This window comes from Pongo pygmaeus, chromosome 9 (assembly GCF_028885625.2).
Source record: "Pongo pygmaeus isolate AG05252 chromosome 9, NHGRI_mPonPyg2-v2.0_pri, whole genome shotgun sequence".
NCBI lineage: Eukaryota > Metazoa > Chordata > Mammalia > Primates > Hominidae > Pongo > Pongo pygmaeus.
In genome coordinates, this window is record NC_072382.2 from 44059184 (window position 1) to 44074445 (window position 15262).

The following is a 15262-nucleotide window of genomic DNA, read 5'->3' on the forward strand; positions in this document are numbered from 1 at the left end:
GTTTGGACTTCTCATAATAGGGTTTCTTTTGGTTAGGAACTCTTGAAATATTAATTATATTAACACAGTGGTTACACTACAAAAACAAAACAAAACAAAACAAAACAAAAAAGCCAAGGTTAGAAGAGAAATAAAATGACCATCATCAAATGACATCTAAATTGGAGAGGGTTGGTGGCTCATACCTGTAATTCCAGCAATTTAAGAGGCTGAGATGGGGGGATCACTTGAGGCCAGGAGTTTGAGACCAGCCTGGCCAACATGGCAAACTCCCATCTCTACCAAAAATGCAAAAAGTAGCTGTGTGGTGGTACACATCTGTAATCCCAGCTACTTGGGAGGCTGAGGGACGAGAATAGCTCGAACCCTGTAGGTGGAGGTTGCAGGGAGCCAAGGTCATGCCATTGCACTCCAGCCTTGGTAAAACAGTGAGATTCTGTCTCAAAAAAAAAAAAAAAGACATCTAAATTATTCCAGAAACACTTCAGGAGGAGATTATATGAGAAACTCAGTACCCAATTTTCACATTGGTCATGAAACACAAGTTATAATAATAACTGTAATGAAAATATTGATGCATATTTAGACAACTTGCAGTTTATATAATGGGTTATGTTCATCTTTAACTTCAAGTTAGTTAGGCTGCCTTTGGAAGGCAACTTATAATTATTTTGGTACTGTTGTCACATCTCTGAACCCAATTATCTCAAATTATTTTATTATTTTCGGATATAGAGGAAATGAATTTCAAGTAAATGCTTATCTCATAACCACTTGCAAATGACTAAAATATTACCATGTGTTATTATAATGCTTCTGATTGGATATTTAAGGTTCTTGATGTCGGCAAACTCAATATTCACAAAACATGACTGATATATGGTATTACCTCTTATTTTATAAAACTGAGGCAAAAATATTTAAGAGCTTTTTTTGTTTGGTTTCATTTTATTTTATTTTTTTTCAAGAATAGCGACTATACAAAGGAAAGAATGAAAACTCCAACTCCCACCAGGCCTGTCTTGCAAGAGCTCCTGAGGAAGCACTAAATATGGAAAGGGAAAACTGGTACCAGCCACCGCAAAAACACACCAAAAATATAAAGACCAATGACACTATGAAGAAACTGCATCAACTAGTGTGCAAAATAACCAGCTAGGATCACGATGACAGGAACAAATTCACATATAACAATATTAACCTTAAATGTAAATGGGCAAAATTCCCCAATGAAAAGACACAGACTGGCAAATTGGATAAAGAGTCAAGACCCATTGGTGTACTGTATTCAGAAGACCCATCTCACATGCAAAGACACAAATGAAGGAATATTTACAAAGCAAATGGAAAGCAAAAAAAAAAAAAAAAAAAAAAGCAGAGGTCTCAATCCTAATCTCTGATAAACTGACTTTAAACAAACAAACATCAAAAAAGACAAAGAAGGGCATTACATAATGGTAAAGGGATCAATACAACAAGAAGAGCTAACTATCCTAAATATATATGCACCCAATACAGGAGCAGCCAGATTCATAAAACAAGCTCTTAGAGACTTACAAAGAGACTTAACTCCCACACAATAATAGATTTGTCTAATGTCAATATTAAGACAGATCAAAGAGACAGAAAATTAACAAGGATATTCAGGACCTGAACTCAGCTCTGGATCAAGTGGACCTAATAGACATCTACAGAACTCTCCACCCCAAATCAACAGAATACACATTCTTCTTAGCACCCCATAGCACTTATTCTAAAAGCGACCACATAATTGGAAGTAAAACACTCCTCAGCAAATGCGAAAGAATGGAAATCAAAACAGTCTCTCAGACCACAGTGCAATCAAGTTAGAATTCAGGATTAAGAAACCCACTTAAAACCACACAACTACATGGAAATTGAACAACCTGCTCCTGAATGACTCCTGGGTAAATAACAAAATTAAGGCAGAAATCAAGAAGTTCTTTGAAACCAATGAGTACAAAGACACAACATACCAGAATCTCTGGGACACAGCCAAAGCAGTGTTTCGGGGGAAATTTATAGCACTAATTGTGCACATCAGAAGGCTGGAACAATCTCAAATCAACACCCTAACATCACAATTAAAAGAACTAGAGAAGCAAGAGCAAACAAATCCAAAAGCTAGCAGAAGACAAGAAATAACTAAGATACGAGCAGAACTGAAGGACATAGAGACATGAAAAACCCTTCAAAAAATCAATGAATCCAGGATGTGGTTTTTTGAAAAGATTAACAGAATAGATAGACTTCTAGGCAGACTAATAAAGAAGAAAAGACAGAAGATTCAAATAGATACAATAAAAAATGACAAAGGGGATATCACCACTGACCCCACAGAAATACAAACTACCATCAGAGAATACTATAAACACCTCTACGTAAATAAACTAGAAAATCTAGAAGACATGGATAAATTCCTCGACACATACGCCCTCCAAAGACTAAACCTGGAAGAAGTCGAATCCCTGAATAGACTAATAACAAGTTCTGAAATTGGGGCAGTAATTAATACTTACCAACCAACCAAAGCCCAGGACCAGATGGATTCATAGCCAAATTCTACCAGAGGTACAAAGAGAAATTGGTACCATTCTCTCTGAAACTGTTGCAAACAATTGAAAAGGAGGGACTCCAACCTAACTCATTTTATGAGGCCAGCATGATCCTGATATCAAAATATGGCACACACACACACACACGCACACACACCTTTAGGCCAGTATCCCCAATGAACATTGATGTGAAAATCCTCAATAAAATATTGGCAAACCGAATCCAGCAGCACATCAATAAGCTTATCCTCCACTCTCAAGTCAGCTTCATCCCTGGGATGCAAGGCTGGTTCAACATATGCAAATCAATAAATGTAATCCATCACATAAACAGAACCAATGACAAAAACCACATAATTATCTCAACAGATGCAGAAAAGGCCTTGAATAAAGTGCAACATCCCTTCATATTAAAAACTCTCAATAAGCTAGGTATTAATGGAACATAACTCAAAATAATAAAAGCTATTTATGACAAACCCATTGCCAATATCACACTGAATGGGAAAAAGCTGGAAGCACTCCTTTTGAAAAGCAGCACAAGACAAGGATGCTCTCTCTCACCACTCCTATTCAACATAGTATTGGAAGTTCTGGCCAGGGCAATCAGGCAAGAGAAAGAAATAAAACATATTCAAACAGGAAGAGAGGAAGTCAAGTTTTCTCTGTTTGCAGACGACATGATTCTTCATTTAGAAAACCCCATCACCTCAGTCCAAAAGTTCCTTAAGCTGATAAACAACTTCAGCAAAGTCTCAGGATACAAAATCAATGTACAAAAATCACAAGCATTCCTATACACAAACAATAGACAAGCAGAGAGCCAAATCATGAATGAACTCCCATTCACAATTGCTACAAAGGGAATAAAATACCTAGGAATACAGCTAACAAGGGATGCGAAGGACCTATCCAAGGAGAACTACAAACCACTGCTCAACAAAATAAGAGAGGACAAACAAATGGAAAACCATTTCATCCTCATGGATAGGAAAAATCAATATCATGAAAATGGCCATATTGCCCCAAGCAATGTACAGATTCAATGCTATTCCCATCAAACTGCCATTGACATTCTTCACAGAATTAGAACCAACTATTTTACATTTCATATGGAATCAAAGAAGAGCCCGTATAGCCAAGACAATCCTAAGCAAAAAGAACAAAGCTGGAGTCATCATGCTACCCAACTTCAAACTATACTACAAGGCTACAGTAATCAAAACAGCATGGTACTTGTACCAAAACAGACATATAGACCAATGGAACAGAACAGAGACCTCAGAAATAACACCACACATCTACAACCATCTGATATTTGACAAACCTGACAAAAACAAGCAATGGGGAAAGGATTCCCTATTTAATAAATGGTGCTGAGAAAACTGGCTAGCCATATGCAGAAAACTGAAACTGGACCCCTACCTTACACCTTATACAAAAATTAACTCAAGATGGATTAAAGACTTAAATGTAAAACCCCAAACCATAGAAACCATAGAAGAAAACCTAGGCAATACAATTCAGGACATAGGCATAAGCAGAGATTTCACAACAAAAATGCCAAAAGCAACTGCAACAAAAATGAAAATTAAAAACTGTGATCTAATTAAATTAAAAAGCTTCTACACAGCAAAAGAAACTAGCATCAGAGTGAACAGGCAACCTACAGAATAGGAGAAAATTTTTGCAATCTACCCATCTGATAGAGGTCTAATTTCCAGAATCTACAAAAAAATTACACAAATTTATAAGAAAAAAACAACCCCATCAAAAAATGGGCAAAGGATATAAACAGATGCTTCTCAAAATAAGACATTTATGCAGCCAACAAACATATGAAAAAAAGCTCAATATCACTGATCATTAGAGAAATGCAAATCAAAGCCATAATGAGATATCATCTCACACCAGTCAGAAGGGCTATTATTAAAAAGTTAAGAAACAATAGATGCAGGCGAGGCTATAGAGAAATAGGAACGCTTTTACACTGCTGATCGAATGTAAATTAGTTCAACCATTGTGGAAGACACTGTGGTGATTCCTCAAGGATCTAGAAGAACAAATACCATTTGACCCAGCAATCTCATTATTGGGTATATACCCAAAGGAATATAAATCATTCTACTATAAAGACACATATGTTTACTCCAGCACTATTTATAGTAGCAAAGACATGGAACCAATCCAAATGCCCATCCATGATGGACTTGGTAAAGAAAATGTGGTACATATACATCATAGAATACTATGCAGCCATAAAAAGAATGACATCATGTCCTTTCCAGGGACATGGATGAAACTGGAAGCCATCATCCTCAGCAAACTAACACAGGAACAGAAAGCCAAACACTGCATGTTCTCACTCATAAGTGGAAGTTGAACAGTGAGAATTCATGAACACAGGGAGGGGAACAACACACACCAGGGCCTGTAGGGGGATAGGGGAAAAAGGGAGGGAGAGCATTATGACAAATACCTAATGCATGTGGGGCTTAAAACCTAGATGAGAGGTTGATAGGTGCATCAAACCACCATGGCACATGTATACCTATATAACAAACCTGCACGTTCTGCACATGTATCCCAGAACTTAAAGTAAAACAAATAAAAATTTAAAAAAAAAAGAAAATTCAAACTCAAGTTCAGACTCCTAATTCTAATATTAAAATCTCCTTTGTGGGTGGTAAGACTAACAATGTAAAACATACACTATAGAAACCTTGGATAATATGGAGTTCTTCACCAGAATTACTGCCTAATGGACATTTCAGGAATTGTTCTGCTTGGTCCATGCACTGGTTTAACATTTAATGGTATTTAACACATGAGTTGGTTTCATCATTTTAAGCAGTCAGTAGAAAGTTAATTTCTTCACTGCTTTGTTGGGCATCCAGTCACACATCTATGTTGTCAACACTAAGTATCAATTTCACTTCTTTTGCTTACTATCTTAAAGATGTTAAAACTAACTTAAATCATTTTTGTCACAAGGGAAGATTTTATAAATATAACATATATGTATGCACACATATGTATATATGTGTATTTATTCATGTAATATATACGTAGGTGTATGTCCATAGTTTTGTGTGTACACAAATATATAAACATATATAAAATATTCATTTTCTTGCATGAGCAACTTAGGTTATTTATCTGTAAAATGGGAATAAGATAATCTTTTCCTATAAGAGTGTTGTTTTGGAAAAGAATTAATAAAATTTTGACCACATCCAAGTTGTCATTTCAGCTTCCCATTCCTGTCACAGCATCTGACTTGAACCTGGCTCCCCAGATTCCTTGGCCATTTTTTCCTCCTTCCTATACCTCATTGATTACTTCAAGTGGGAGTCCTCTCTTCCTTCTTTTTATTTTTCCCCCACGGGGCTTTTCCAGAAGAGAAATTTAATCTAATTTACATACTTCTGGGTACATCGATAATCAAAATGCCGCCACTGAAAAAAGCTAAAAGGTCAATCAGCTCTCGGCTTCTAGCTGGCCCAGGATTGCAAAATAAAAAGATCCATGTTCTTTATTTTCTACACAAAACGCGTTTTTAAAAAAGTGAAAAGTGTAGGGAGCTATATATAGAAAGCAACAGTGAAAAGGGGGAGGGGGAGGGGCAGGGGTGGAAGAGGAGAGTCCCATCCCGCCCTCTCACCCTCCAGGGCCCCAGAGCCCCTGAGGCTCTTTGGGAGTCTTGACATGGCGGGAGCCAGCTGCCAGCTCTAGGCTCTTCCCAGTTGGGAAGGCCCCTCTGGGGGGCAGCCAACAAGGATTTCCGTGACATTGTGGGGTCAGTGGGGGGCTCCCAGGCTCCAGCGGGCCCCACAGAGGGAGCGTGGCTTCCCCTGAGCAAGCACTGTGGCAGGATGTGGTTGTTCAACCCTGGAACTGGGGGTCCGAGGCAGATCCCAGGTCTCACGAGGTGCATGTGTGTTCGCATGTACACGCGTTTGAGAGGGTATTCATGGGGGTGAGAGGAAACCAGAACAGGGGTCTTTGGGGTCTTTGCAAATGGCCACGGATGGCAGACATCGCCCTGCCTGGCTGCTAGACGGGGGAGTGCTGTCCTCCCCTGTGACCAGATCGGCTGCCACCCGAGACCTGGCTGCTGCCCCTGCTGGACCAGGTGGGAATAGGCTGAAGGCAGACACCCTGTGGTCCCAGAGTCTTTCGGCTGGGGGAAGGGCGGCTAGCTGGCTCCCGGCGCCCTGGCTGTAGTGTGCCCAGCTCCCAAGGGGGCGCTGGTTTAAGGTTTTGGCTTACTCCTATGGAAATGGAAAGAAAGAGGAAGAGGGACGAGGACACAGAGGAAGAAGAGGAGACATAGGTGGCACGAGAGGGGATCTGGAATGCTTTTGTGTTAGGAAGCCTCTGTCGCCATTGTCTGTGCCTGCGGGACCTGGGACTCCTTAGGCTGGGCGTCCGCTTTGGGGAAGTTCATCTCCAGGATGTGCCGCTGTAAGTGCCACACCTACTCTTCCTGGATACAGAGGGGGCCCTGGAATTCCACCTCGCAGAACCTGCATTTGAGGACACGTGTAGATGATGCCCACGAACTTGACAAGTGATGTCAAGGTCACCAGGGAGGGGACTGGCCGGACTCGGGTTGGGGGTTGCCTCACCTCCTCCAGCTTCTGCTGTAGGTCATTGGTCTCTTCACCTCCCCGGGCTGCGGAGGCATCTGCAGGGCGAGCTTGTCGGCGTTCGAATTTGTTGATGTTCTGCGGCTGGTGCTTCTCAGCCTTCATGGTGCCCGGCGGGCTGGCTGCCAGAAGCCTCTCACCACTGTCGGCTGCCCGGCCAGCCTCAGGCCCTGGCTCCCTGCCCCCAGCACTGCGGCCTACCACGGCCAGGTTCCCAGGTGCCAGCCCCAGGGACGGCTGCTTGTCACTGTCACGGCCATGGATGGCACTGCGGAACTTCTTGGTGAAGGGGCAGCCGCCCTGGATGTAGCTGTGGTAGGCGCCCACCTTCTGGGGCTGGTGCTTGATCCACTCGCTCAGTGTCTCAATGGGCGAACCATTGACGCACCACTCGGTCACGTCGAACTGCCACAGGTGTTCCCGTGCGTGGCTGGCCAGAGCCTTGCGGTTTTCAAAGTAAAGGCCCCACAACTCGCAGCAGGCCTCGGTGGAAGAGTGGGAGGTCTTCTCATGAAGGGTCTTTGCCTTGAAGGGCGGTTCAGTCTGGATGTAGGTCTTGGCCTTGACCTCTGCTGGGAGGAGACAGTCCTCCTGCAGAGGCCACTTGGCTGCCACTGAGCCCAGGTAGCCAGTGGGTGAGAGTTTGGCCCCAGTGATGGGCTTCAGGCTGAGCTCGCCAGGAAACCTGGGCCGGCCCTGCGCCTGGTTTGCCTGGCCAGCCAGAAGATAGCGGCAACGGGCCCAGGGGCCACAGTGGGAGGCCCATCCTCAGCCAAGGCAGGGGCCAGGTCTGCAGCCAGTGGCTCCTTCTTGATGAGGCACAGCGTGGACTTCTTGAGGATCTCTCGCAGTGTCAATGCGCGAACTGACCACTCGGTCACACCCATCTGCAGCAGGTGGGAGCACACGTGACTAGACAGGCCCTTGCGGTTCTCAAAGAACCGGCTGCAGAACTCACAGCAGATATTGCGCACCGGCTCTGCCCGGGAAGACAGCTTCAGGTGTATCATGTCTTCCCGTGGTGCCTCCCTGGGACCCTCAGATGGGTGCAGCTCCCCACGAAAGGCCCCCGGCAGCATCTCCCGCTTGATCTCCACCCGTATTTGTTCAGGCTTCAGCTTCTTGGGCAGGGAGTGTGCAGCCAGACCTGGGAACATCTTCCGGGCCGTGGGAGGAGGAGAGGTAGTTGGTGAGTGGCCCAGGGGGCTGCCTGGTGGCGGCGGCAACTTCTTGGCCAGGGGTGAGATGTGAAGGTCCGAGAGGCTGCGGGTTTCCAGTGAGCTGCCAGAACCTGTGCCGCCCATCATCTTGGCCGGGGCTTTTGGACTTGGCCCTGGCGGGTTGGGAGGTCTGCCAGGGCGAGACTGGGTCCCTCTCTTCAGGATCTCCCACAGTCTGTCGATGGGTGAGCCATTGACGTACCCCTCGGTCATGCCCATTTGTCGCAGGTGGGAGCGCGTGTGGCTCGAGAGGCCCTTGCGGTTCTAGAAGAACTCACCACAGAACTCACAGCAACAGATTTCTCGTGCTGGCTCTGGGCCTGAGGTGAGATTCAAGGGCCTCAGACTGAGGCCACTGTGCCTTTTGGGAGGCCGGCCATGGGCTCAGGGACAGCTCGAGGCTCTTGTCCTCAGGATTCTTAGGAGCAGGGGAGCCCGCCAGGGCCAGTGGTGTCTTTTCGAGGAGCGGAGAGCTGGGGGTTGGCCCAGACCCTTGGTTGAGAAGCCGAGAGGCAACTTGATGGTTTTGTTGACAGCAGGGGCATCCAAGGATTTGGCCAGGGTAAGCAAGCCGGGCCGGGGTCCCGGGCGACCACCTCCTTCAGCGAGCTGGACTTCTTAGCCAGGCCCGGGGGCAGCCCAAGGTGGCGTCTGGCAGTCCCTTCTGCTTCACAAGCTCCTAGAGGTGGTTGATGGGTGCGCTGCTCCTCTCTGACTCTGCCACTCCCAGCTGCCGCAGGTGGGAGCGTGTGTGGCTGGACAGGCCCTTTCCGGTCTCAAAGCAGGCGCCACAGACCTCGCAGGTGGCAGGCTCTGGGATCTGAGGTCCTGCAGCTCCTGTTTGCTGCCATGAGGAACCTCTGGAGACACTTTGCTGCTCAGCCAACTGGCCACCTGCTCCAGGGCCCCAGGGACAGGCAGGCTTTTCTTAGGGAGTGAAGAGAGCCCAGGTCCATGGCCACCATTGCATTTTCCTCAGAACCCAGGCCCGGCGCTGACTCGGGCCCGGGCCCCGGCTCCCGCCCGGTCTTGGGTCAGTCCCTGGGCCCGTCCCGCGGCGGCGGCGGCGGCGGCGCGGGGCGTGCCGCAGGGCCCGGACTCGGGAGCCTGGGCTGGGGCGGCCAGGCGGGCGCGCGCTCCCGTCGCACCCAGCGCGCGGCGCCGCCGCAGCCTTGCTCTCTGCTTTTGTCACTGGAAACTGGGCGGTGGAGGCGGCCATCTTGGCTCCCTCTTCCTTTTCTTGGAGCATCCTTGAGAGTGTTTTTTGTTTGTTTCATTTTTGTTTTTGTAGAAATAGGTAATATGAGGCCAGCCAATTATTAAGGTAGAAGAAAAATAAATAATAGAGGGGAGTTGGGTGTTCTTCGTAGCTAATTAGAAGATTTTATTTTAAAATGTCAAACTCGCTGCTAATTATTGTTTACACTAGAACAGGCATTAATACAATCTCTTTTTCTTCTTTTCTTTTTAGTTTTTAATTTTTTTTTTGAAAAGAGACAAGCTTTAGAGTTTTGTTCAATGTTAGCTTTGCTCAGAGGAAGGCCACTTTAAAAGGAATTACAATGATGAAAGAGGAAAACTGAGAACTTTACCCAGTATTTCAAAATCTTCAGCAGACAGAGGTGCAATTGATCCCAAAGTAATTAATGTCTGGGTAATTGACAGTTTTTTTCTTTAATTAAAGTAACCAGTAACCATTTTCTTTTTAGATTTAAGAATTTGGAAATTATATCAGGAAGTCAAAGGAGAAAGGCAATCAGCATTGAGAACAAAAATAAGTTACCAATTTTCTTTTAAAAAATTGATAAACACAAGTATTACATATTGGAATTTTTACGAGGCTCTACCTAATAGATGAGATAGGCATAGATTTTTTTATAAGTCTATGCTATGACAGCAAACATTCTTCCATGATCGGGTTTCTTAAAATCTCATTAGTACATGTTGCAAAATTCTAAGTCATTCTATTAAGGGTAAAATGTATAGCCCTTCATTAATTCAATAAATTATTATTTAGTAGTTACTGTGTACCAAATCATTAACAAAACAGACAATATGCCTAGTCTCATGATACTTAAATTACAGTGTGCAATAAAATTTTAAAAAATACATGTTAAGTATAAGCAGTAATAAGAGCTAACGGGAAAAATAGAACAGGGAAGAGGGGTGAGGTGTGTTGCAGTAAGACTTCTAAGTTTAAGCAGGTAATTGGGAAGGCCACAAGTAAGTAGTAAGGACTTGAAGGATGTGAGAGATGAAGTTATGTAAGTATCTGTAAGATATTATTCTCGGTGGATTGAACCCTTCAAGGCAAAGACCCCGAAGCAGGAGTTTGTCTGATGATGTATAAAGGATTCAAGTGTCAGCAGAAAGGAATGAGTTAAAGGGAATGCAGGAGGAGAAAATTCAGAGGTATAGTAATGAAGCCAGATCAGTGAGTCTTGTAAATCATGTAATGATTTTAACTTGAACTTTAAAGGAAGAGGAAGGCACTGAAAGGTTTAAGTGAAGTCATAATATGCTGTCACATTTTAACAGAATGACTCGGCTACTATATAGGGAATAGGTTTTGGAGGCAAAATTGAACCAGGAAACCCAGTTAGGAGGCTATTATAATTTCTAAGGCAAGAATCTTGGTGGTTTGAACTAATGAGGCATTGGAGATGGTGAAAGTGGTTGAAATACACATAGATTTTAAAGGTAGAGCTGGTAGAATTTAGTCAAAAACACAATTTTAGGTCTGCGTAAAAGAGAGGTATTAAGAATGACTCCAAGATTTTGACCTGAGCAACAGAAAGAACACAATTGCAATTAACTATATGAAGAAGTCATATAGTCATATAGTCATGTAGGAGGAGCAAAGCTAGGATGGAAGAAATGTCAGTAACTGAGTTTTGAATATGCTAGTTTTGAGAGACCTAATAGTCATCCAAAAAGTGCATAAGCAGTTCTACATGTGGGTCTGGGATTCAGGAAAAAGAACTGATCTTGAGATATATATTCATCAGTAGATATTATATGAGATGACCTATAAACAAAATGACAAAAATACGAGAAAAGGTAGGATACCAGATAATATATGATGCAAAAGCATGTTTACATGGCATACATTTCTGCCAAACATATTATGGATATTTCTTTGATTTTGAACATCACCTTGAGATTATTTATAAAAAAAAGTACAAATCAGAAGAAAAGCTTACAAAGAAATAAAAATATTCTGCATACATTCTCAGTCTCTTCAATTCTCCCTTTCATTTCTAAGCTCATTGTTTATGAGTAAACTAAGACTCTAATAAGTCAAGTTACATCAAGTATCAATAAACTTCAATTTGCACTCACCATGAAGCCATTTGGTAGTTGCTCTTACATGCACCAAGCTGACTCCAGCAACTAAGCTTGTTTCCAGTTCTATAATCAGATACTTAACCCTTTTTTTGACTTTTAAAAATAGAGATAATTTGTTTCTTGGCACATCTCATGGAGCTGGTGTTACTGTCTGCGAGATCACAACTAAAAAGCAATTTGAATGTGTCTCTCTCACACACAAAATGTGGTATGTTTTCAAAGCAAGTTGCTAAATTTTATGGCCCAGAGTCTAAAGAGAAATCATGACAGTTGGAGAAAAAGGAAAATGTTTTCTTACCTAGAAAAGGGAGTCAAATAAACTATGGTTGCATAATGGTTGAATATTACGAACCATTTACACACCAAATTAGATAACCTAGAAGAAATTGATAAATTTCTAGATACATGCAACCTACCCAATTGAACTATGAAGAAATGAAAAACCTAAACAAACCAATAAACAAGCTTGAATCAGTAATAAAAATTCTGGTTGCACAAAGAGAGCGCTAGGCTTCTCTTAGAGAATTCTTTATGACAGACAATGATTTCTGTCTGTCATTTCTTAATAATGCAGACAAAATACTTAAGGACATAAAGGAACTGGTTCTGGGAAAGGGGCTCTCTCCTTTGTGCCCTAGTTCATGGTACTAATATATATCCAGTTGCTCAGTTTATAAACCTGGGAGTCATTCTAGTCTTCTTCACCACATCAAATACATCTCCAAATCCTATTGTGTCCAGAATTGGTGGGTTCTTGGTCTTACTGACTTCAAGAATGAAGCCACCCACCGGGCGGGGCAGGGCAGGGGGCAGCGGGGGGTGAGGGGAGGCGGGAGGCTCAGGCATGGTGGGCTGCAGGTCCCCAGCTCTGCCCCACAGGGAGGCAGCTAAGGCCGGGCGACAAATCGAGCGCCAGCAGTCCTGGGGGACCCGGGCACCCTCCGCAGCTGCTGGCCCAGGTGCTAATCCCCTCACCGGGGCCCGCCGAGCCCACGCCCACCCGGAACTCGTGCTGGCCCGCAAGTGCCGCGCGCAGCCCCGGTTCCCACCCACACCTCTCCCTCCACACCTCCCTGCAAGCTGAGGGAGCCGGCTCCGGCCTCGGCCAGCCCAGAAAGGGGCTCCTACAGTGCAGCGGCCAGCTGAAGGGTTCCTCAAGTGTGGCCAGAGTGGGCCCCGAGGCTGAGGAGGCACCGAGAGCGAGCGAGGGCTGCCAGCATGCTGTCACCTCTCACTATCAACTCTTCTTTCTTACAATTTGTCTATCCAATTTTTGTCTCTTTATCTTTACTGCTTCTCCTTTACTCCAGGCAGCCTTCATTTCTTTCAACTTGACTATTGTGAACCTCTTACCTAATCTCTGTGCCTTCAGTTTTATAGTTCTCCATTCCTTACTCCGTTATCAAAGCATACATGGTTCCACTTGGTCTGGCCTCTACTCTAATGCTCCATCCAACCCTGTACCTGTTCACTCTTTCAAGTACAGCCTTTGCTTCAAATATACAAATTATTTTTAGTGCTGAAAAAGTTTACTTCTATTTCACATGTTTGAATTTTGCAAATGTGACTTCTACCCGAAGGGCATTCCTTCTTTTTATATGAGAGGCAGCAATGGCTTTAGAAAAAAAAAAAAAAATGCTTGTGCTGCAATCCTAGCTCTACCCCTTCCTACGTGGCATGAGCCTCAGTTCTTCATTAGTAAAACAGAGATAACATTATCTTATAGAATAGTTATAAGGACCAAATGAAATAATTAATGCACTTATCATATATTAAGGAATCAATAGTATTAGCCTGTATTATTATGTGTTAGCCAAAATATAACAAGCCTCGAAATGTTTATTTTCTTTTTGTGAAAACTTTCATACCATTCTCACTCTGCCACCACTGTAACTTATCACTCCTTCTTTATACTTCTACATTATGTAGATAATAGTTTAACTTTACACACATTTGAAATTATTGTTTATACATGTGTTTTGTGACAGAACTGTGAGAACTACTTCAATGTAGTTCTAGGCCTTCAGTATTGCAGTATTCCTATTTCCATGACAAATTCGGCCAAAGAATAAGTACATAACAAATATGTATTGGTAGAAATAAGCTTTTTTTCCTCACAACTGTGCATGTTTTCATTCTTCACACTCTAAAATTATTTTTCCATGGATAACAGTCTTTTGTGTTTGAATTTTAATGATGGAGCAACTCCTTTCGCACTTATAACAGACTTATTTATTGACCCATGAAAATAACGTGATTTGTTTAGCTGAAAGTTTCAAAACCTCGTGATAGTTACAGCTGAGCATGCTTGAGAGGAGCAACATATAAAAATAGGTTAGGAGATTGTGGTTTGCAAAATCTGTTTGGTAACTAAAGTGTTTGAGAGCAACATTGATTATTATTTAGTTGTTCCCTGTAGAGCTAATTTCATAACTTAAGAGTAAAAAACAATATTTTTTATTTTAAAATATGGGTATATATTTACATTAGAAATATACCGAAGTCTCCATACTTGGACCCAGCACATATTTGTCTAAAAAATTACAACGTTAGTGGATCTCTGTTATTATAATTTAACTACAAAACAGTATTGCATCTTTGGGTAAATGAACTGTTAAAAGCTCATCAATTTTTAGTTCTTATGGTCAATGCTTTTCTTATTGCTTTTGAAATCAGTTTCTCTATTGACTTTTCTGCTAGTTGAAAGAAAAGCAAGTTTTAAATGCATCTTAGGGAGCAGTGATGTCACCAAGATAGTGGAGTAAAAAGTCCTTCCCTTCAGGGTGGCAAGATCCCCTGGTACTGGGCAGGTCCAGAGATGCTATCTGGGAGTCAGTGCCTGCAGTCTACCTTAGGAGTCTACCTGGTGCTCTATTCCACTGCTGCTGAGCTGACAACTAAGCCACAACACAAAGTCCTTTCCTTTCTTTCCTCCTCTTTCCACAAGCAGAGGAGTATCTCCCTGTGGCCAGCACAGCCCCAGGACTGTGACAAGTACTGCCTCAGCAAGTATTAGGTCAAGTACCTATGTTTCAAGGTCTAAGGGCTCTTTAGTCACCTTGTGGTGAATAATGATTCTTTCCACACACCATGAGCACACCATGAGGCCTTTGCGGGGATGAGGGTGGGGGGCTGAGGGGAAAAGGAGAGATGTGCCATCAGCAACTCATGACTGTCTTTTCTACTCTCTTCAGTGCCTATTTCAGTGATCACACAACTGATTTTTGGTTCTTATGAAGGTGCTGTGGGGAGGATGATTGGTGAAGGCTTTAATTTGGCAATTGTGCTCTGCCTCCTCTAGTGCTCTCTTCTTTTTTATTTAGCATTTTTAGAAACATCTTTTATTTTTTAACAGCTTATTGAAATATAATGGATATACAAAGAATTTCACATATTTAATTTGATGAGTGTGGACATATGCAAACACCTGTGATACCATCACCACAATCAAGGTCATAGATATATC

At 43.0% G+C, this 15262-nt stretch overlaps 1 pseudogene; it reads right to left on the reverse strand.

Moving 5' to 3' along the window:
* Positions 1–6945: 6945 nt before the first annotated feature.
* LOC129008618 (protein Wiz-like) lies at positions 6946–9667 on the reverse strand (annotated as a pseudogene).
* Between the last annotated feature and the right edge of the window lie 5595 nt (positions 9668–15262).